This window comes from Lissotriton vulgaris, chromosome 1_1 (genome assembly GCF_964263255.1).
Source record: "Lissotriton vulgaris chromosome 1_1, aLisVul1.2, whole genome shotgun sequence".
NCBI lineage: Eukaryota > Metazoa > Chordata > Amphibia > Caudata > Salamandridae > Lissotriton > Lissotriton vulgaris.
This window is the reverse complement of record NC_141685.1, coordinates 1660096567-1660118624: the sequence shown is the minus strand read 5'-3', so window position 1 is coordinate 1660118624 and position 22058 is coordinate 1660096567. Positions and strand designations below refer to the sequence as shown.

General features: G+C 47.5%; 1 protein-coding gene and 1 long non-coding RNA gene across 2 annotated transcripts in view; one reads left to right on the top strand and one right to left on the bottom strand.

Moving 5' to 3' along the window:
• Positions 1–22058, top strand: part of LOC147750997 (protein NLRC5-like) — a 721414-nt gene that overhangs the window by 298092 nt on the left and 401264 nt on the right. The gene's annotated exons all lie outside the window — the stretch shown is intronic.
• Positions 3521–4485, bottom strand: LOC147751000 (uncharacterized). Its single transcript, XR_015295524.1, has 3 exons — positions 4433–4485; positions 3818–3871; positions 3521–3737 (listed from the first exon to the last, which is right to left on the bottom strand). It is a non-coding gene; the product is annotated as an uncharacterized LOC147751000 (long non-coding RNA).

The window sequence follows — 22058 nt, the reverse complement described above, 5'->3', positions numbered from 1 at the left end:
GGTGGTGGTCGAGGGTCATCTAGGGCTCCAGGAGGGGGGGGGGGCTATGCAGTCCCCCTCCCATATTTAAATTAGCCTTCGGGAGGTGGTCGTCCCGAGGGCCATGTGTTGGGCTACATGGCTCCCCCTGCAATTTTCAGGAAATTGCCCCGGAGAGGTGTGGTCCCCTGGACTGCAGAGGGGGCCACGCAGACCCCAGCTTTCATTTTGAATAAAGCCATGGGGAGGTGGCGATCCCCTGGGCTGGGGGGGCCGTGCGGTGCCCCATCATAGGAAGTGAAAGCCCAGGGGAGGTGGCGGTCCCGGCAGCTGTGGGGGGGGGCAGGCAACCCCATATTTATTTTTAATAAAGCACCAGAGAGGTGGCAGTCTCTGGGGCTAAGTTGGTCCACGCTGCACCCGCGATATTTAAAGTGAATGCCCCGGGATGTGATGGTCCCTGGGGCTGCGGTGGTGTCTGCGGGCCCGCGCACAAAATTTAGGTTTCAAACCTGGGAAGGTGGCGTCCCTCATGGCTGGTGGGACAGTTGCGCTGAACCCAATGCTTTCATTATAGATAAAGCCAGTGGGAGGTGGTTGTCCCTGAGGCATGGGGTGCTGCATACGCCGCCCCCACATTATGATAAAGCATGCCCCTGGCATTTGGCCCACCCGGGGGCCTAATAAAAAGACAGGTGGGAGCCATCCCTTCTTTTATTTTATTTTGCAGCAGATTTGCATATCCGTGCCAAAATTGTTAAAAAAAATTATTATAAACCCCGGTGGGGTCCCTGTGGGACCCCTCCTTCATATCTGGGGGGTCAGAGTATTCCTACCCTGCCCTCTTTTCTCTTTTTTTTTGTGGGACTTGGCTTCAAGCTGAGTACCAAGATGGGTGTCCATACTTCCCAGTTGAAGTGTGTCAGCCATTCAAATTTTAGTAGGATCCTCGAGTCTACGGCAAGGACTCCAGATATCTATATTTTTTTACATGAAATATCTCAGAAACCACTGAATGGATTTACACCACATCACAAAAAGCAAGCTTTCTAGACCAGCATCTAGCTTTCTGTCAAATATGATGTCATTCCGTTCAGCGGTTCAACTGTGGTCGTGTTCAAAGAAATCCCCATTGACATAATGGGGATAACAGATTTTGGGACCCCCTTTTTTGGGCCCCGGCTAGATGTAGCACCCTGTAACTTTTAACACAACAGCTGAACTACACAGGGAGCGTTTTTGTGAGAATTTTGTGAAGATTTGTCAAGTGGAGCCAAAGTTATGGGCAAAACAAGAACTAATCCAGTGATTCTCATTGCACATGGAAAGTTTGGGGGACTGAGAAAAAAGGGATTGAAAAAACGTGTGTTTCCAATGTTAATTCCCATAGGAACCTGTCAATATGTATAAAGCACGAATGACTGAATAGATTTACACCAAATTTGGCAGAAAGGTAGGGGTTATGCTGATTGTGCTTGTTATTATTTGGTGCAAATCTGTTCCATAGTTGTTGATAAATTTAAGCAGAGAAAGATAGTGATATCTTTGGTCGCAAAGCCTTCACGCAGCCCCCCTCCCAGGCTGATTTTGGCCCAGGGATCCCATTCTCCATGGTCCAGTCTGCAGTGTGGGTGCCCTGGTCACACCCAGGGCACCCACTTTTTCAACGTTGGGGACTGCGAGGGAAGTCTAAAGTCACGGCGGTCCCTGCCAGTTGTCCACCTGCTGTAGAGCCGACATTGCTTTTAAACATAGGGAGCTGCTAAAATGTAGCTTCCTGTGTGCAAAAGCAATTCTTCTCTGCTTCTAGTAAGTAATAGCATTTTCTGATCGTGCTTACCTGAAGCAAAGCAGCATTTGGTATGGCTTGGGGGAGTGGTACACCTGCCAAGCCAGAGCAGACAGCAATATCCTGGGGGTGGTCATCCTGGGACATTGCAGGAGTCAGCACTGGGGGATGGTGGACCCAGGCCATCTAGGGCTCCAGGAGGGGGGCTGCGCTGTCCCGCTCCCATCTTCAAATTTGCCTGGGGAGGTGGTGGTCCCCAGAGGTCCGGGGTGGACCACACAGCCCCTGTACATTTTTCTGGTAATTGGCTCGCAGAGGTTGTAGGCCCCGGTGCAGAGGGGGTCCATGCGCCCCCCTCCCCCCCATTAATAAAACTGAATGCCTGGGGAAGGTGGTGGTCCCCGGGGCTGCGGAGGGCCATGCAGCCTCCTGGTTTTATTTTGAATAAAGCCCTGGGAGGTGGCAGTCTCCGGGGCTGGAGCTGTCAGCACGGCCTCTCGATTATAGAAAGCTAACATGCCGCTCCCTGTGTGATAAAGCAAGTCTGCTCTGCTGGAAGTATGCAAGAGCATTTTCTGATCTCACTTACTAGAAGCAGATCAGTGTTTGCTATGGCTTGGTGGGAGTGGTAATCCGGCCAAGCCAGAGCAAACAGAAAGGTCATGGGGTGGGCACCCAGGGGCATTGCAGGAGCCGGCCCTAAGGGTGGTAGCCCAGGGCCATCTAGGGCACTAGGAGGGGGGGGGCCCGCGCAGTCCTCCCTTCTTCAAATTTGTATTGGCCAGGTGGTGGTCCCGTCATACAAAGTGAAAGCCCAGGAGAGGTGATGGTCCCCAAGAAGAATAGAATAGAATTTCCTTGATCTGATGCAGCAGACAAATATTTTAGAAATGGGGTCAGTCACAGTAAGTTTTAGAAATTCCTCTGTCTGAGCTCTGTCCGATACAATAGAGATGAAAGTTAACAGTCCTCCTCTATGGTGCCTCGATCTTGAATAAGTGGCCTCTTGTAAACACACACTTTGAAAGTTCCTCACCAAATCAATCTACTCAACATTGTTCACCCTATTCAAAAAGCCTGCTACGTTCCAGAACAAACATTCGAGATTAGGTTTAGCTACAACAATGGGGTGGGTGGGGTAACATATGGAACATTACCCATTCTTGTTAACATATTTGCAGCCATGATTGAAATTACATCGGAAACACTCACTTCCTCCGTAGCGAAGGGGGCTAATTCTGAAGTCTCTGGGACAAAAGGGACAGGTGCCTTTACAACATAAGCCAATGTATCCTTTGGGACCTGGGTCAGGACACACGCTACCAGAGGTATCTGTCCTGCTAGATCATGCTTCGGATCCTGGCTAATGATTTTGCTCATCCTTGAAACTAAACCTGTCTGCAGTGTCGAACTCTTAAGTCAATCTACCTGCTTCAGAGTCTAAAGCGGTTGTGTGTCGGAATAACAAAAGGTTAAACAAACAAGTGGTTCTGTCGGGTAGAAACCATTACTTTAAAAATGCTAGTACATGCAGTTAGCAAAGGAACTCTCTGATACACTTATGCAAATGAGAAATAAATACTCAAGCAATAAGAAAATATTCTTTAAGCCAAAAATGTGAATTCATGTATCTTTATAGAATTCAATCAGTTTTTTTTACTGAATTAACTAATTCAGTGATAAACATTAGAAATCAAGTATGACTGTCAAATACAAGTGAAATTGGGTGACAATAAGTGAAAACAAGTGCTCAGTGCATGAAGACATATACAGTGAAAAACATTTTATACAGCTATATACACAATTGTAAAAAGGCCAGGAATAGATTAGCCTCAAAGGAGTCCTAGTGATTTTTAAGGGATCCTGGAGTTTCTGGGCCTAGGGTTAGCGTCGACGTTTCAACCCTGATGCGCCCCAGTTGGTGGTCGCCGCGGGTCTTTATCAAGACAGGTGTGTAGGGGTTGACAGTCTGCAAGGAATAAGGCTAAGTATCAGAGAGATATCGAGTGGTACATTAGAACTAAGATAAGTAGTAGTCAATTTACTCACGTGGATCAGGTGGAGTCTCTGCCTGATGAGGTGCCAAACAATGGCTGGTCGAATCTGTTGCGGAAATAGAACTCGTCAGATGTCTGATGGACATGGTATAAGAAATGTCTGACTAAGAGCTCTAACTGTGTGACTAAAGCAGGGTCTATTAAGGCTCCACAGGTGAGAATGAAACGGAAAGGAATTCCCAAGTAGTAGCTCAAACATAGCATAACCGTTTTGTTACTGTACTGGTCCGGTTATGACTGTTAATTAGGAAAAACAAAAATGAAGGCAATCATTAAGAAGTAGTCATTCGGATATAATGTTTAATTCAGTATAATCCCGTGAAACAAGCATGGCTATGTGATTCGCTCGAGCGCATCAATAGATCAATGACGCGCTATGAGGGCACGGGATGAAACTGGCCAATTGATTTAATATGAACACCCACGCGCTATGAGGGATGACGCATCAATAGATCAATGACGCGCTATGAGGGCACGGGGTGAAACTAGCCAATTGATTTAATAACAACACCCAGAGTGGCCCATAAATTACTCAGCGGGCTAGGTCATGCCCGATTGCTGGCACATGCAAAGGGTTGCAGTAAGAGTGAGCGGAGGGCTCGCTTACCCGTCTGGTGAATCTCTAAGACGGTCCGTGGGGAGCGAATGGAAACGTATCTCCTCTCTTCGCCTAGCCGGAGAAGCCTTTGCCGAAGCGATCTGGGGCAATGTGTGGAATCTCGTGTACGTCAGGCACGTCCGTTGCTAGGCAACGGCGTGGAGGGCTTGACTGTAACACGCAGGCCGTGTGATAGCAGAGAGGAAGAAAGACTCAAACGAGTAGTTCATTTAGGTGGCTCATGTAAAAAAACGAACTTGTGACAGTAATTTAAATAGTATACATAATGAAGACAACAACATGTCTCAGGACCAAGTGCAGACATTAAAAGATGCTTATGTGATGTGATGCGAAAGCGAATCAGAAATAGTATATACCAACAGAAATTTTTGCGATATCGTTTTCACACACCAAAACTCAATGCTGATGTAATTAAATGCATATACACATAATCAAAACAACATCTTGTCTCAGGACCGAATGCAGACATTAAAAGAAGCTTGTAACATGTAATGAGAAAGCAAATCGGAAATAGTGTATACAAACAGAAATTCTGGCGATATCGTTTATACACACCAAAACTCAATGCTGATGTAATTAGATACATGAAAGTGGTAAAATTGTCAATACAGTTTGGTAAAATAGGACTAAGTGGTTCACAAGGTGTGATATGCATGAATGTTTAAAGTGTATGGGGAGGCACTTCTAGGCTATGACTACACAGTAATGGGGAGTTCAAGTGCCCAATGCAAGCATAGAAGGGCAATCCTAGAGCGCAATTTAGGACAACAGGCCCATTTGCTTTGATATCTCCTCATGCTCATTGAGGCCCGCTGTTACAGAGTTCAAAAAATGTATCCACTTACACTCTTTCCTGTTGAGTGCTGCTGTCATGGAACCACCCCTAGGGTTGGTATTGATTTTTTCCAGTACCCTCCAACGTTTGCTCTCAGGTGTATGGTCAAAGTTGATGAAATGGTCCCCTAAAGGGCCCCCTTGCACTTTGCAACGGATCTTGCTCATGAGTTGCAAGATTCTCACCTTTACTTTTTGCGTCATCTGTCCAACATATGGTTTGTCACAAGGACATAAGATCATGTAGATCACATTGGCGGTATTGCAGTTTGTCAACAAGGGTAGATTGTGTGCTTTGTTCTTGTGCAATAGTGAGGGACCCTCTATGCTCAATGGACAAGCCTTGCATGTACCGCATTTGAAATGGCCCAGGACCGGGGGGAGGCCCAACTGATCTCGAAGGGTTAGTGGTTTCTGTGGTTCCAGAAACGCCTTTACAACACTGTCTTTTATATTACATCCTCCTCCTTAAACGCAAACAAAGGACTTTCCTGCGTTTTAAGTTCAGCAGCGACTAAGTTCCAGTACTTCATCACGATTTTCTTTGTGGCGTTGCTCTTTGAGTTAAAGGTGGTAACACAAACCAAGTTGTTGGTACCCTCCTTCTTTTCCTTGGGGTTTAGAAGTTGCTCTCTCAGGCAGTACCAAGCCCTCTTCTTAGCCCTTTTTAGAAGGCCCAGGGGATATCCACGTTCACGTAGGCGTTTGGTCAGTGTCTCACTTTCTTTAAAGAAGTCCTCCCTTTTCGTGCAATTCCTCCTCATTCTAAGGTATTGACTATAGGGTAGGTAGTCACAAAGATTGCGGGATGATGCTAATCACATTTGAGCAACGTATTCCTTTCTGTTGGTTTCCTGTAAAGATCACAGTAGATCATGCTATTCTCTACTTGAAATGTAAGATCTAGAAAGGCAATGTTACTCCGGTCATAGGTCTTTTGTTTAGCCATTCCAAGAATTGTATTAAATCTGTTTCAGTTCCTGACCAGATCATAATGACACTGTCAATATATCTTTTCCAGACTGCTATTGAATCGATGTACGGGTTCTGCTCTGTGTATAAGTGCTCCTCTTCATAATTATCCATGTACAGGTTAGCTAGGCTCAGTGCATAGGTAGCAACCACAGCCACTCCCTTGCACTGGAAATAGAATTGATGTTTGAAGATGAAATAATTTTTCTTCATTGCAATCTCCAAGAGATCGATTAAGAAGCTTGTTGGTATCCAGTGCGGTGCAGGGCGTTTTTCAAGCATGACCCGGATTACTTCTATGGCTTTGTTCTGTGGTATCGAAGTGTAAAGGGAAGAGACATCCAATGTCACCATAAACTGTGTGGTATTGTCATATGGTTGATTTTCCAGCAACTGAATGATATGCATGGAATCACGGACGTGTGACTTGGTCTGGGATACATTGCCCCAGATCGCTTCGGCAAAGGCTTCTCCGGCTAGGCGAAGAGAGGAGATACGTTTCCATTCGCTCCCCACGGACCGTCTTAGAGATTCACCAGACGGGTAAGCAAGCCCTCCGCTCACTCTTACTGCAACCCTTTGCATGTGCCAGCAATCGGGCATGACCTAGCCCGCTGAGTAATTTATGGGCCACTCTGGGTGTTGTTATTAAATCAATTGGCTAGTTTCACCCCGTGCCCTCATAGCGCGTCATTGATCTATTGATGCGTCATCCCTCATAGCGCGTGGGTGTTCATATTAAATCAATTGGCCAGTTTCACCCCGTGCCCTCATAGCGCGTCATTGATCTATTGATGCGCTTGAGCGAATCACATAGCAATGCTTGTTTCACAGGATTATACTAAATTAAACATTATATCTCAATGACTACTTCTTAATGATTGCCTTCATTTTTGTTTTTCCTAATTAACAGTCATAACCGGACCAGTACAGTAACAAAACGGTTATGCTATGTTTGAGCTACCACTTGGGAAATCCTTTCCGTTTCATTCTCACCTGTGGAGCCTTAATAGACCCTGCTTTAGCTGTCGCTAACTGGTGTTAGCGACAGCAGGGTAAAAGGGCGATAAAATTATTGCCGCTTTAGCGGGAAAAATTCCCGCTAAAGCGGTGATAAGGCCCTTGGTAACATGCCCCTTTATTTTTTAGTTGGGTGTCATCCTCAAACCTTTTTGTCGGTCAGTACGGGGACATTTTTCAGCCCTAGCATGAGAGGAGTAACTTCTGGTGGCAACTGCAAAACCATATTATGTGGTCTAGGAACCAAGTCCTTACTCAGATGATCATCTGACCTTGTCCCCCAACGGCCTGTAACTGATTGACAACAGGCTGTCCTCTTATGCCCAATATAGGAGCAGAACTCTGCATAGAGGGTAAATCATTAAGCAATGGATTTGCACCTGTAGGCTAAATAAAGATCTTGTCTTTATTTCGAAGAGTCATTCACCATGTTACCAGTATTTCCTACAGTGCTAGACTCTACTCCAGAGGGGTTGTTATTGCATAAAACCCCAAAGCCCTCGTACCTTTGAGTTCAGCCAGAGAAAACCCTTGATCTATTCAAAGCTGTAATGATGAATCTATACTCTTAAGAAAGCCGAGCACTGGATCAAATGATTTAACCAAGGCAGCCTCAAGCGCTTTGACAAGTGTAGACTGTATTAGATCATCTCCATGATTCTGATGCAGCACATTTATTAGCAAAGGCTCCTCGCTACAGCTCCTACTCTGGAGAGCAGTATTGTTCTCTGATGATGATGGCACTTTAGAGGTGTTAGGAGGCCTTGTGACACGTGTATTGGCCAGACGGCCACTGCCTGTTTTCTTTTTGGATGGGGAGAATCTGTATTTTCATTACTATTAATCAAGGCATTACTATTATCAATTGCCAACTCACCTTTAAAAACACATGGATTAGAGCCTTCTATTACATATGCTATGTCTTAATTAGGGCCTGGGGAAAGACGGCCCTCAGTGGAACCGCTATTCGAGCCCAATTGGGGTGCTTTTTTGCTGCCCCCTGTCTTTCCTCCGCACATTCTATCTCAGTGTTGAGAACACTCATGGCATTTGTAAGAAAGCTTATAATTGTTGCCGTCAGTGGTCACTCCTTTGATCAGTGGTCACTCCTTTGAGGAGAGTGTTAATGTTGCAGATTTCCACCTATTCATGGCACATAGATCGTCAAGAGTCAAACTGTCCAAATGAGGAGACCAGATAAAATAATTGAGAAACCAAGGGGGTGGCCCAGCCCTGCCTCAGCCGGCCATGGACGGGTGCAGACGGTCCCACTCTTGGCCCGGTCTTCTCGCAGGCGAGAGACCGCACTAGATTCTAAGGTGCGCGCTGACGGTCTCCTCCCCTCTCCTCAGGGCAGTTTCAAGTAGTTCCAGACTATGCAGTCCTCGAGCCTCTTTTTAACAGCGCTCCCTGTTTAGTTAGGTAGGATTCTTTAGTCCAACTTGCACTAAAAGCCATAATTAACCTTTTTTTTCATTGCTTTGATGTTGATTCCAAGGGTTCACAAAAAGTAAATCTCCCTATAACCCTCATGCCCAAACTTCAACCTCAGCAGCCGCAAAGTGCCAGCATGAGAGTAAACCAAGGCGCAAGCACCTCCTCAGGCCAGCATAGAAAGAGAAGGTACATGAGGCACTGAGTGTAATGCTTGCAACACTTACGGACAGGCCATGGCATTCAGCTCAAAAACAAGGTTGGCACAGAAAGAAACTTCTAGCTTCAAAACAAAAACGACCAATTGAGATGTGGATAACAAAGTATAAAATGCAGACTGAAAGGGAGGCAGTCTTCATCTGGACCCTCGGCGCAGACACATGCAGAGCCCGCCCGTCTTGCTGCCCAACGCCGCTGCTGCAGTCATTGCCGTCCCACCCGTCTTAGAAATCACAGCTAGCACTCTGCACTTAGATGTGATTCGCTTCGTGCTCAGTGCTTTAAAGTGCCACCACTCATTTCCCTGCAAGGTCTGCTCGAGAGCATGCTTAGTAAACCAAGAGCCTGAAGCTCAGCCCTGGTCCGCTTTTTAACACTTGCTGTGTCTTACGTGTAAATAATAATAATAATAATAAAAACAGCTTGTATAGCGCCTGGTTACACTAGGAAACATTGTGTCCCCGCGCTGTGTAGACAATAGAATGAGCCGTATCAGAGAAATTATAAATGCCTGGGGTCGGTCAGAGAGTCTCATAGTTTCGGAAAAAGATGTGTTTTTAGTTTTTGACGGAACCTTGTCTCCGATGGTTCCATGCGTAGTTTAATGGGTAAAGCATTCCATTGTTTGCTGGCCAGATATTTAAAAGATCTTCCCCCCCATACGCGCCCGGTAGATTCTGGGTACTTGGAAAAGCATATTACCCAGTGATCTCAACTGGCGCGTGGGTTGATACTTGGTCAGTAGTTTTTGGAGATAGATTGGCCCCTTCCCTTGCGCAATACGATGAGCCATACACATTGTTTTAAATACAATGCGCTCACGAATCGGCAGCCAGTGAAGGGTTGTCAAGGCCGTTTCCCTGAGGACTTTCTAGATAAGTTCAGTGCCAGTCTGGCAGCTGAGTTCTGCACACACTGTAAACGATGGAGACCTTTTTTACTCAATCCCATATAAAGTGAGTTGCTGTAGTCTAGGTGGGGAGTCACAAGGGTATGAGTCAAAGTTCTCCTACTGGTTGTAGGGAGGGAGTCTAGGGTTTTATGCAGGATTTTCAGGATGCTGTAGCATTTGCCTGCTACCCCTCTAATATGGTGTTCAAAGGACAGATTAGTGTCCAGTTTGACCCCTAAGTTTTTCACTTGTTCCGAGGGTATCGGGATGGGACCCAGTTCCGGAGGCCACCACGCGGAGGACCAGATAGATGGTGCTTTCCCCAGCACAAGAAGCTCCGTTTTATTCGTGTTAAGGCGTGAGCAGTTATTATTCATCCAGCCAGCTAGTTTGCCTAGACAGGCCGAGAAATTTGCTGAGGCTTCTTCAGAGGGCTGGGACAGTGTCACCACCAATTGAGTGTCATCCGCGTAGGACACTATATCCACCCCATAAGTCTCTACTATCTGGACAAGGGGCTCCATATATAGATTGAATAACGTAGGGCTCAAAATCGAGCCCTGCAGAACCCCATGCCTGAGTGATCGTACTTCCGACTTATAGGGGGGACAGTGTACTTGAAACTGTCTGTCTGCAAGAAATGAGCGCATCCATTCATGAGCCAGACCCTCAATCCCTGCTTCACTGAGGCGAGAGAGCAGTAGGGGGTGCGAGACAGTGTCGAATGCAGCGCTAAGATCTAATAGCAGTAGCACGGCTGTCTTCCCCTCATCCACTCTTCCTCGTAGTAGTTCTGTGGAGAAGAGGAGTGCTGATTCTGTAGAATGATGTGCTCTGAAGCCAGACTGCGAGGGGTGAAGACAATGGCCCTCTTCTATGTGTTTTATTAGCTGAGCATTAACTATCTTCTCCACTACCTTAGCACAGAAAGGCAGAAGTGAGATGGGACGAAAGTTGTCTAACTGGGCTACACTAAGATTGGCTTTTTTTTGGGGGAATGACCTGTGCTGTTTTCCAATCTTGCGGGATATGGCTCCTCTGAAAGGATAGTTTAGCCATGTGACTTATATGATTAACAAGGAGTTCGGCCTGATTCCTAAAGATCTTAGGTCGAGCTACATCTTTGGGGGAGCCTGATTGAATGCTGCAGATGATTTTCAGTAACTCAGTGTTATCCGGCACTGTGAACTGATTAAGGCGGTGAGTAATTGTCAGTTCATTAGGAGTAGTGTGATCTATGAGCGGACCTTCAGTTTCCCCGGGAAAGGTTTTGTAAATGGTCTCAACTTTTTGGACAAAAGAGTACACAATTTCTTCACAGGTTGCTATAGAGTGAGTATCTGGGGCTGTGGTCCTCTCAAGTGAGGTGAGTTCCTTATAGATAACAAAGTGTTCTTTGGAGGAATTCTCAGCAGATTCAATTCTTTTATTTAGAAAGTTTCTTTTGACCTTTCTGATCATCCTATGATAATCTTTTATGTTATTTTTATATTCGAATTTGGCTGTTTCCTCATATTTTTTTCGCCAGATACGTTCTAGCCTCTTGCATCTCGCTTTTGCCGCTCTTAGGTCAGCGTCAAACCATTGTGCCGACTTAGAGCACCTAGCTGGCGCCTTAGTTGTCCACGGTGCAGCTACATCCAGCGCTCCAGTTAACCAGTTCTCATAGTCCATCCAAGCTTCATCCAGGTTTTCCTTCAATGGGGGACTACCTGTTCTTAAGGCAAGCTGCTTAAGTTTCCCCCATTGCCTACGCTTGACTGTTGTTGGCTTAATTCGTAGGGGCTTTTTGGACAGTTCTGGAATAGTAAACTAAATCAGGAAATGATCTGACCATGTCGCTGGATGGGGGGCTGGACCGCTACTCCCTCCCAGTTGGCAAATATCGGATACAGAAGGTGACCCACCTTGTGGGTAGGTATCTGGGATTGAGGTTTGAGATAGAACATTTCAAGGGATGTGAGCAGCCCCCGGGCTTCCCTATTATTATCATCTTCAAAGTGAAGGTTCAGGTCCCCTAAGATTTTTTTTTTTTTTTTTAAATATATTTTTATTGCAGAATTATAAACCACAGGATACAATTAATCAGCCAGTTCACTCGTGATATCCCCCCGTCCAATAAGAAATCCCAATCGTACACAGCCATTCAGCCCGCAACCCGGAGGCCGGGCGGCATATTACTTCATTCAATAGGAAAACATCACGGTGCACGTCCCATAGGGACCATGGTTGAAATGTCGTTTTGCGTATCTGCTTTTACCCCCCCACCCACAACATCACCCCCGTCAGCCATCCCAGAGATAATCAGTGGTACCGCCCTTGTCGGGACCTGCCCTAGGCGCTATGGGTTGTCACGCCTAGCCGCTCTCCCCAGCCATTCCACACTCCACACAGTACCCACCGTCCTAGTAGATCCAGGGTGCCCTAACGAGCTACCATCTAATGGCTTCCGGCCCACCCCAAACTCCCGTTAACCAGACCCCCCAAAGCCCCCCCTCCCCTGGCAACTGCTAAGGTGTATGCCTCGTCCTGTCGAGCTAGATGGATCCACTACAGTGCGGGGTATAATACTCTTGTGTTCGCCCCGCGGTGTCCAGCGGCTTAGTTCTCACCATCCTCATCCTCTACCAAAGAATCACGCAAAGCTTGTACCACTAACTCCCATGCACGCGCCGCATCCAACGCCTTCTCATTCCCCATCTTGACAGCCTGCTTCATCCGGAGCACACTCTCGCAGTCAGACCACCGCAGCAGTTCATTCTTCCATCTACGCAGTGAAGGTCCCCCCCTGGACTTCCAATGCCACAATATTTCCCTCTGTGCCAATATCAGACCCAGGTCTATGAATTTGCTTGTCACCTTGGTGTGTTTAGTATGCGGGAACCAGAGCAGCAGGCACGCCGCCATATCAAATTCCACCTCCCTATCAGTCACTTCATTCAGGAGTTCCCCTACCTCCGCCCAATAGGTCCCCAGGTGTGAGCACCCCCAAAACAAATGGTCCATGTCCGCTCCCAGAGACGAACACCGTGGGCATCGAGCATCCGGCACCTGAAAGTACCGCTGTAATTTCTCAGGCGTTAAATAAGCCCTATGAAGCACATAGAAATGTACCTGCTGAAAGCGCGCATTTCTCGTGCCCTTCCATGTGCGCCGCAGGATGTGACCCCATGCCGTATCCGGTATGGGTCGGCCTACGCTCACCTCCCATTTAGCCTTGAGCCCTTGGAGTGGTTCCAGTCCCTCATTCAGCATCCTATTATGGAGGCACGTCACAGCTTTGAACGTACCTGCCGCCATCACCACATATTGGCACGCCATAGTCGTTGTGGGTTCCATGAGCCCCCCTTTCGGGTGCTTCTGTATGGCAGCCACCACTGCCGCGTGTAGGAGGAAACCCCCATTGGGCAGCCCGAACTGGTCCCGGAGCGCTTCGAACGGCGCCAAAGCCCCGTCTATGTATAAGTCGCCCACTACCTGCAGTCCCGCCTCTTCCCAATCCAGCAACGGGGACCAATCTCCCCCGTGCGGCAAAGCCGTCAGCATTCCGATCGGGATCTCCGGTGCATAAGGCCGCGATGCCCTCGCTCTCCGAAGGCTCCTCTGCCAGCACAGCCGGAGCGTCCGCTCTTCCATGGTGAGGGCCCGTAACTCGAGCCTCTGTTGCATGATGATGTAGGACAGCACGTGGCGTTGTATCCCCCGATCCCGGTCCTCCTCTGGACCCCGAAACACCCTAGCTACGTTCTGTGTAAGGACCTGTAACTGCGCCGCAAGATAATACAGCTCGAAGTTGGGCACAGCCATGCCCCCTTCCAGCTTGGGGCGAAGTAGCGTGCTCAGGGCCACTCTACGGCGGCCATGCCCCCATAGGAAGCCAATAATCATTGACCGCAGGTCTCTAAAGACCCCCTGGGGAATCCAAACAGGCAGCGTTCGGAAATAATAGAGGAAGCGGGGGAGCGCCACCATTTTCAACAGTGCAATCCTACCCAGAACCGTCAGCGGGAGGGTCGACCAGAAAGACAAGCTGCCCCGCAGTGCCCGGACACAGCGACCAATGTTGCCCTCCAATAGGTCCGCAGTCGCGTGGTAGATGCGAACACCCAGATAGGTGATGCAAGAGGGCTCCCATACCACACCCAGATCGCTGCCAGGGTCTGGCGATCCCGCTCGCAGCGGAAACACACAAGTCTTCGCCCAATTGACCTTAAGGCCCGACAGCCGGCCGAACTCAGACAACAGATCCATCGCTCCGACCAATGCCCCCGAGGTGTCAGCTAGGTACAGGAGCAAGTCATCCGCATATAGCGATATATAATGCCACTGCCCGCCGCTGACTATCCCCGCGTACCTGTCACCTGACCTCGCATGGACCGCCAAGGGTTCCATCGCCAGAGCAAACAATAGGGGGGAGAGAGAACAACCCTGTCGTGTGCCACTGCCCACCGGGTACGCCGCAGACACCAGGCCGCCCAAACGCACTCTCGCCGTCGCCGAGGTATATAAGACCCTCGTCCACCTGCGGAACCCCTCGCCCATGCCAAACCTCTCTAACACTCCATCCAGGAAAGACCATTCCAAACTATCAAAGGCCTTCTCGATGTCCACGGACAGTACCGCCGGAGCTCCCTCCCCGTCCAAGATGGCGTCCATTATTCCCACCAGGCGGCGGATATTCAGCGCCGTGCTCCTCGTGGGTATAAACCCGGCCTGGTCCTTGTGTACCAGGCCCATCATATGTGGGGCCAGCCTGGTGGCTAGGATTCGGCTCAGGATCTTATAGTCTACCGTCAGCATGGATAGCGGGCGATAAGACCTCACATCCGCGGCATCCCGGCCAGGCTTTAGGAGCGGTACAATCAAGGCCTCCCGCATGGACCCAGGCAATGCCCCCGCCTCGAAAGCTTCCGTATACACCACCAGCAGCCTGGGAGCCAAGCTGTCCACATACTGTTGATAAAATTCAATCGGCAGTCCGTCCACCCCGGGCGTCTTGTTGCGGGCCATATGTTTGATGGCCACCCGTATTTCCGTGAGCGTGATCGGGCTACCCAGCTCCTTCGCGTCCTCCTCGTCCAGGACCGGAAGCTGCCTCCCCTCCAGGTATTCCGCAATGTCCTGGACCCCCACTCCCAGCTGACTCTGGTATAATTCCTCATAATACCCCCTAAAACGTTCCAATACCGCTGCCTGGGAGTACACCATTTCTCCCTGCACATTATTAATGCTGAGGATCGGGCAGCCCCTAAGTTCCGGGTTAGCTAGTCTGGCCAAGAGGGTACCCACCTTGTCCCTTTCTGCATGTGCCCTGACGATATACTGCCTGTAGTCATAACACCTTAAACGTTCCGTCTCTGTGGCAACCACTTCCTTCGCTTCCAATAGCTGGGCCTGTAAATCTGGCCTAGCCGGCCTGCGGCGCTCCAAGTCCCTCAAAGTTTCTTCCGCTTTCATTAGGTCGTTCAACACAGTCGTGCGAGCCTTCGAGAACCTACCCAAACACACCCCTCTCACCACCACTTTCATTGCGTCCCATTCAGTGGACCTACTCGAGGCCGTGCCCTCATTCACTCCGAAATAGCTATCAATGCCTTGCCGAACCGCGTCGCTGAACACAGAATCCTCAAGCGTCTCCGGCCGAAGCCGCCATGTTGGTATCACCGAGCGCTCTCTCTGCCACTGAATGTGTACCAATAGGGGGTTATGATCTGAGATAGTCCTAGCCAGGTACTCCGCATGGGAAATCAATGGGGCTAGGGATCCACCGCAGAGCACCGAATCAATCCTAACATGCAGATCATGGAGAGCAGAATAAAAGGAGTAATCCCTGGCTCCCCTGTGCTGCTCCCTCCAGACATCCAGCAACCCCCATCGTTCCTGCCAGTCCTTCCTGTGCGCGGCCAGCCTGCGCACCGGGGAGTCCGCCAGGGGGGGATGGGACCTATCCAGAGCTACATCCGTGATCGAATTGAAATCCCCCCCTAACACTATCGGGCCCGCCAGGAAAGAGGCCAAGGACCCAGAGAGGCTATCAAAGTATCGAGCTTGTTCAGTGTTCGGTGCATATACACAGCAGAAAACCACATCCCGTCCATACAACCTCCCCTCCACCGCCACAAACCGGCCATCCGGATCCACTACTTGATTCAGCACTTGAAAGGGTATCCCCGCCCTCACCCAGATCAACACCCCCCTGGCATACGCTGAGTAAGTGGTGCTCAGGTCCCCTAAGATAAGGCACTTGTTATATCGTAAGGCAGGTTGGGCAGTCATCTCTATTAGACTATCTGCGAAGTTCATAGACCCACCAGGTGGGCGATATATTAAATAGCCATTGATGGTTAGATTGGGCCCATATTTTATCGAGAAGAGTCCTGCTTCGCTATCCTTGATAGTAACTGCTTCCAAGGTACATGCGAGCTCTAGGTTATAGATCATTGCAATTCCCCCATCCCTCTGTTTGTCCCGATCAAGTTTTAATATGCCATATTCATGGGGGAGGGCCTCCAAAATATCAGGGGTAGATTCCTCATCTAACCAAGTTTCCGAAAAAATACTTCTGGTTGTTGGTCTATTAAAAGATCATATATTTCTGATGTATGTTTTCTTAAAGAATGTCAGTTGATCAAACTCATATTCAGAATAGATTCAATATATGTTTTTATATGAGCAAGTAATGCATTTAGAGGAAGTGAGGCTGTACATCTATTTGAGCCATCCTTGTCTGTAGACTTTCCGTGTACGTATATATTCACCTACATGAATTGTGTCTATATGTTATACGCTCACATGTGTGTTTGTGTAATATACAAATCCACCAATATCTCTATACAATACTACCCTGTATAAGTCTGTTACTTAGTTTCTTGACTCTGATTTACTTTGTTTCCCATGGTTTGATTTTCGTGTATATGTATAACGTAAACATAGAGCGTTGTACTTTTTTTGTGAGAGATCTATCTCAGAGCCTTATGAGTACTGTGCAGGTGGCAAGAACACTGTTTAAACTATTGCGTTCAGATTTACGCACGGCCTGTCTGATTCACGTTTCCAGGTGCTCTGAACTTTTTATCTTTTGTTTTTATTGAGCTTTTTGGACATTCACCTTTTTACATTGTGCATGTTTGTAAAACAACAATTGTTTCTCTTTTTTGGTATCGACGTTCGAACTGGCAGAAAAAAACCCTCATTATTTAAGGCTGATCTGTGACAGCCAAAATGGAAGATCACATTGATGTACTTTATTATAGAGTTCGAAGCTGCACCGCTTCGCCCCAGTTTACCCCCTCTTAAACTGTGGAAAAGCTCTGTGATTTGTGTGTGTATATCTTTTTAATATAGCCTACTAAAGCTGCTCTGTTTGGATGTTCAGCTCTCGACTTCTTTGTGGTTATGCTTCGCGCCAGGATACTCTTGAGTAGTTGTGCGCGCAATAAATATACATATAACATATGAAGGCTTTCCAGCCTACTCGCTTCCCGCTGCATGTTTTAAACAAGCATTAACAACGCAATAGGTCTCGCAATAACACTGTTTTGAGCTATTGGCATTGAAAATATTATTGTTTTTTTTCCCCCATCGTGATTACTTAATCAAGTAATGGCGTTGTAAAGGATAACGCCTTTTTTTTTGTTTTAAAAATAAAAACAAAAAATAAAAGGCATTGTTATTTGTAATGTCAATAGCTCAAACTTGCGTAAATGCGTGACCTATTGCATTGTAAATGCTTCTTTTACTTCTGTCTCGACCCTTGTGTGGGCTGTTTGCTACATAATGGCGAAGAGAAAGGTGGCGGATGCTCCTGCAGCTAATGTAAGGGAGCTGAAATTAGCAAGGCATGCAGCTGAAAATTGTACACGACGAGATTGACGAGCTGCTGGTGGAGGTCGAGAGCTTACTAAAACAAATAAAGAAATTGCCACAAACCATGATTAAAATCACACAATGCCATATGGGTGCCTCTAAAGCCAAACGTGCCCCTGCTGGGAAAAAAAACTTACTCCACTAACAAAGGCCTCCCAGCGGCTAATTCTTCTGCTGTTGAGACTACAGGACCTATTAATCCTTCTCAGGATGGGCCCCAGTCATCCACTTTACCCCCTCACGAGCCTCCTGTACTACCGTAACTACTTCTCACAAAAAATCCATTCCCCAATCCCTTCTATATGGCCTAAGTTCCACCAATTTTCATACCTTACTAGTAACTCCCTCTAGATCTAATGTGCCTGTGGTTAAACATGTGAAGAGAATACAAGCATTGGATAAAATTGGAATTAAAAGCTAATGGGCAGTTTGAAATCAGAGTTATATTTAATTAAAGATGCAATCTCTTCATTTAATTGTACACTACAGGACTTACAGGAGGCAGTTAATTTAACTATAACAAAACACACAATATGATGAATGGAATGTTGCATATTGGCAAAACATTCACCCCCTGTTACAGATCTGGGTTTAATCCATCGTTATTTTGCTCCCCACGCCACCCCAGTTTAGACATGGCCATATGCAAATCAGCCTTGACCCTGTGCCTCATGGGAACAGTCCAGACCGGACTGCCAAGCCATGTCTTTCCTGCAGCCATCATCAGCCAGGATAACTTGACTCCAGTGGCGTAGTGAGCATGGGACCCACGTCTGGGCATACCCTTGCCAACATAGGGCGAACAGCAAAACACAAGATGATGGACAGAATATTGCACATTGGCAAAACATTCACCCTCAGTCACAGATCTGGGTTTAATCCATCGTTATTTTGCTCACCACGCCACCCCAGTTCAGACATGGCCATATGCAAGTCAGCCTTGACCCTGTGCCTCATGGGAACAGTCCAGCCTGAACTGCCAAGCCATGTCTTCCCTGGACCGGAATCAAGCATCCCAGGACCGGTTTCTGGCTTTCAGCTGTAATCAGCCAGGATAGCTTGACTCCAGTGGCGTAGTGAGCACAGGACCCACGTCTGGGTATACCCTTCCCACATTGGGCGAACAGCAAAACACACAAGATGATGGACGGAATGTTGCACATTGGCAAAACATTCACCCTCAGTCACAGATCTGGTTTTAATCCATCGTTATTTTGCTCACCACGCCACCCCAGTTCAGACATGGTCATATGCAAATCAGCCTGGACTCTGTGCCTCATGGGAACAGTCCAGCCCGAACTGCCAAGCCATGTCTTCCCTGGACCGAAATCAAGTATCCTAGGATTGGTTTCTGGCTATCAGCCATCATCAGCCAGGACAGCTTGACTCCAGTGTCATAGTGAGCACGGGACCCACGTCTGGCAATACCCTTCACACATAGGGCGAACAGCAAAACACAAGATGATGGACGGAATGTTGCACATTGGCAAAACATTCCCCCCCAGTCACAGATCTGGGATTAATCCATTATTATTTTGCTCACCACGCCACCCCAGTTCTGACATGGCCATATGCAAATCAGCCTTGGACCTGTACCTCATGGGAACAGTCCAGCCTGAACTGCCAAGCCATGTCTTCCCTGGACAGGAATCAAGCATCCTAGGACTAGTTTCATCAGCCAGGACAGTTTGACTACAGTGGCATAGTGAGCACGGGACCCACATCTGGGAAAACCCTTCCCACATAGGGCGAACAGCAAAACACAAGATGATGGAAGGAATGTTGCACATTGGCAAAACATTCACCTCTAGTCACAGATCTGGGATTTAATTCATCGTTCTTTTGCTCACCACGCCACATGGCATATGCAAATCAGCCTTGACCCTGTGCCTCATGGGAACAGTCCAGCCCGAACTGCCAAGCCATGTCTTCCCTGGACCTGAACCAAGCATCCTAGGACCGGGTTCTGGCTATCAGCCGTCATCAGCCAGGAAAGCTTGACTCTAGTGGCGTAGTGAGCACGGGACCCACGTCTGGGCATACCCTTCCGACATAGGGCAAACAGCAAAACACACAAGATGATGGACGGAATGTTGCACATTGGCAAAACATTCACCCCCTGTCACAGATCTGGGTTTAATCCATCGTTATTTTGCTCACCACACCACCCCATTTCAGACATGGTCATATGCAAATCAGCCTTGACCCTGTGCCTCATGGAATCAGGCCAGCCCAAACTGCCAAGCCATGTCTTCCCTGCACCGGAATTAAGCATCCTAGGACCGGTTTCTGGCTACCAGCCATCATCGCCACAATAGCTTGACTCCAGTGGTGTAGTGAGCACGAGATCCACGTCTGGGCATACCCTTCCCACATAGGGGGAACAGGAAAACACACAAGATGATGGAGGGAATGTTGCACATTGGCAAAACATTCACCCCCAGTCACAGATCTGGGATTAATCTATTGTTATTTTGCTCACCACGCCACCCCATTTCCGACATGGCAATATGCAAATCAGCCTTGACTCTGTGCCTTATGGGAACAGTCCAGCCTGAACTGCCAACCCATGTCTTCCCTGGACCGGAATCAAGTATCATAGGACTGGTTTCTGGCTATCAGCCGTCATCAGCCAGAACAGCTTGACTCCAGTGGCCTAGTGAGCACGGGACCCACGTCTGGGAATACCCTTCCCACATAGGGCAAACAGCAAAACACAAGATGATGGACGGAATGTTGCACATTAAGAAAACATTCACCCCAGTCACAGATCTCTGAACTGGGGTGAATGTATGACATTGTTCTGCATTCTGTCCATCACCTGTTGTTTTTGGCATTTGTCAACCCGAGTAGGACGGGTATGGTCAGACGTGAGTGCCGTGCTCTCCATGCGACTGGAATCAATCTATCCTGGCTGATGAGGGCTTAAAGCCCAAAACCGGTCCTAGGATGCTTGTTTCCAGTCCATGAAGGAAACAACTGCTAAGAAGGGGGACCCCTGGCAAGATGCTGGCAGGTAAGGCAGGGGGAAATGAGAGCAACCAACAGCTAGAGATTACCTGCCAAGTAATTTCAATAAGGCCCTTGAAGAGGGTCCTGATACTAATGAGCACACACCGGAGCAGACCAAGGCTGTTATCAAGGATCATCAATCAACTTGAGCTTATCAGAATAGATAATCGCAGAAATTAGATACAATATAAAGCCAATATTCAGTAAAACAAAACTACATTAGTCTGTCACACACATCATATTCACACATCACAGTCATACTATCATCCATTTCAAAACTCAACATCATTTATCCAACATAACACATACACATCACATCAACAAGTGCATCAGAATAGAAACAACGACCACAGAATGATCGAATGGCAGATTAAGAATAATCATCCGGGGGTAGGGGTAGATACAATCCAGCTGCCCCCCCAGGAACAACACCAACGCGTGTTTCCGTGTCTGGCCCCAGCTGGGGCTACATCTCATCAGGGCGGAGATGGACGAGTGGTGTGGGACAGCACACCTAAAATCATGAGAGGACACATACATTCATAAAAATTACAAGTAATGTCAGCCTCCCATTTCTTCATTAAATAAGCTCATATGACTATATGATCAGCTCCGGGCGGAAGACAATTTATTCACATAAGAAGAAATACGCAAGCCACCCGGTGTACGAGTTAGTCAGCTTTTTTGTACTGCGATTGGCCGTTTAGTGAGCATCCTTGAAGTTTGTTCCCGGGAGCTGTAGTAAATAGTGGGCGGTTGGAATGAACTGTCGCACGCACCTTACCCTCAATGCCCTTTACGTTTCTGATAGGCCTCTGTAGCATGTTACATCTGAGTGCTTGTGTCCAAGAATAGTGTAATGCCTTGGCTGAGCAAAAGTAAAGAAATTGCAGTTTTTTTCTATTTCTTTACTTTTGCTATAATCACAGCACCCGCGCTTTGCTAGTAATGTTAAAAGTGAGGCATGGGTGCCGCGATTATAGCATCAGTAAAGAAATAGAAAAAAAATCAATTTCTTTACTTTTGCTATCATCGCGGCACCCATCCTTTAGTTTTAACATTACAAGTAAAGCGCAGATGCCGCGATTATAGCGAAAGTAAAGAAATAGTTTTTTTTTCTATTTCTTTACTTTTACTATAATCGTGGCACCCGCGCTTCACTTTTAATGTTTAAAGTAAAGCCCGGGTGCCGCAATTATAGCAAAGAAATAGAAAAAACATATATTTCTTTATTTTTGCTTTAATCGCGGCTTCCGCGCTTTACTTTTAACATTAAAAGTAAATCGCTGGAGCCGCAATTATAGCAAAAGTAAATAAATAGATTTTTTTTTCTATGCACGTTTGGAGGGGGCGGCAATATAGAAA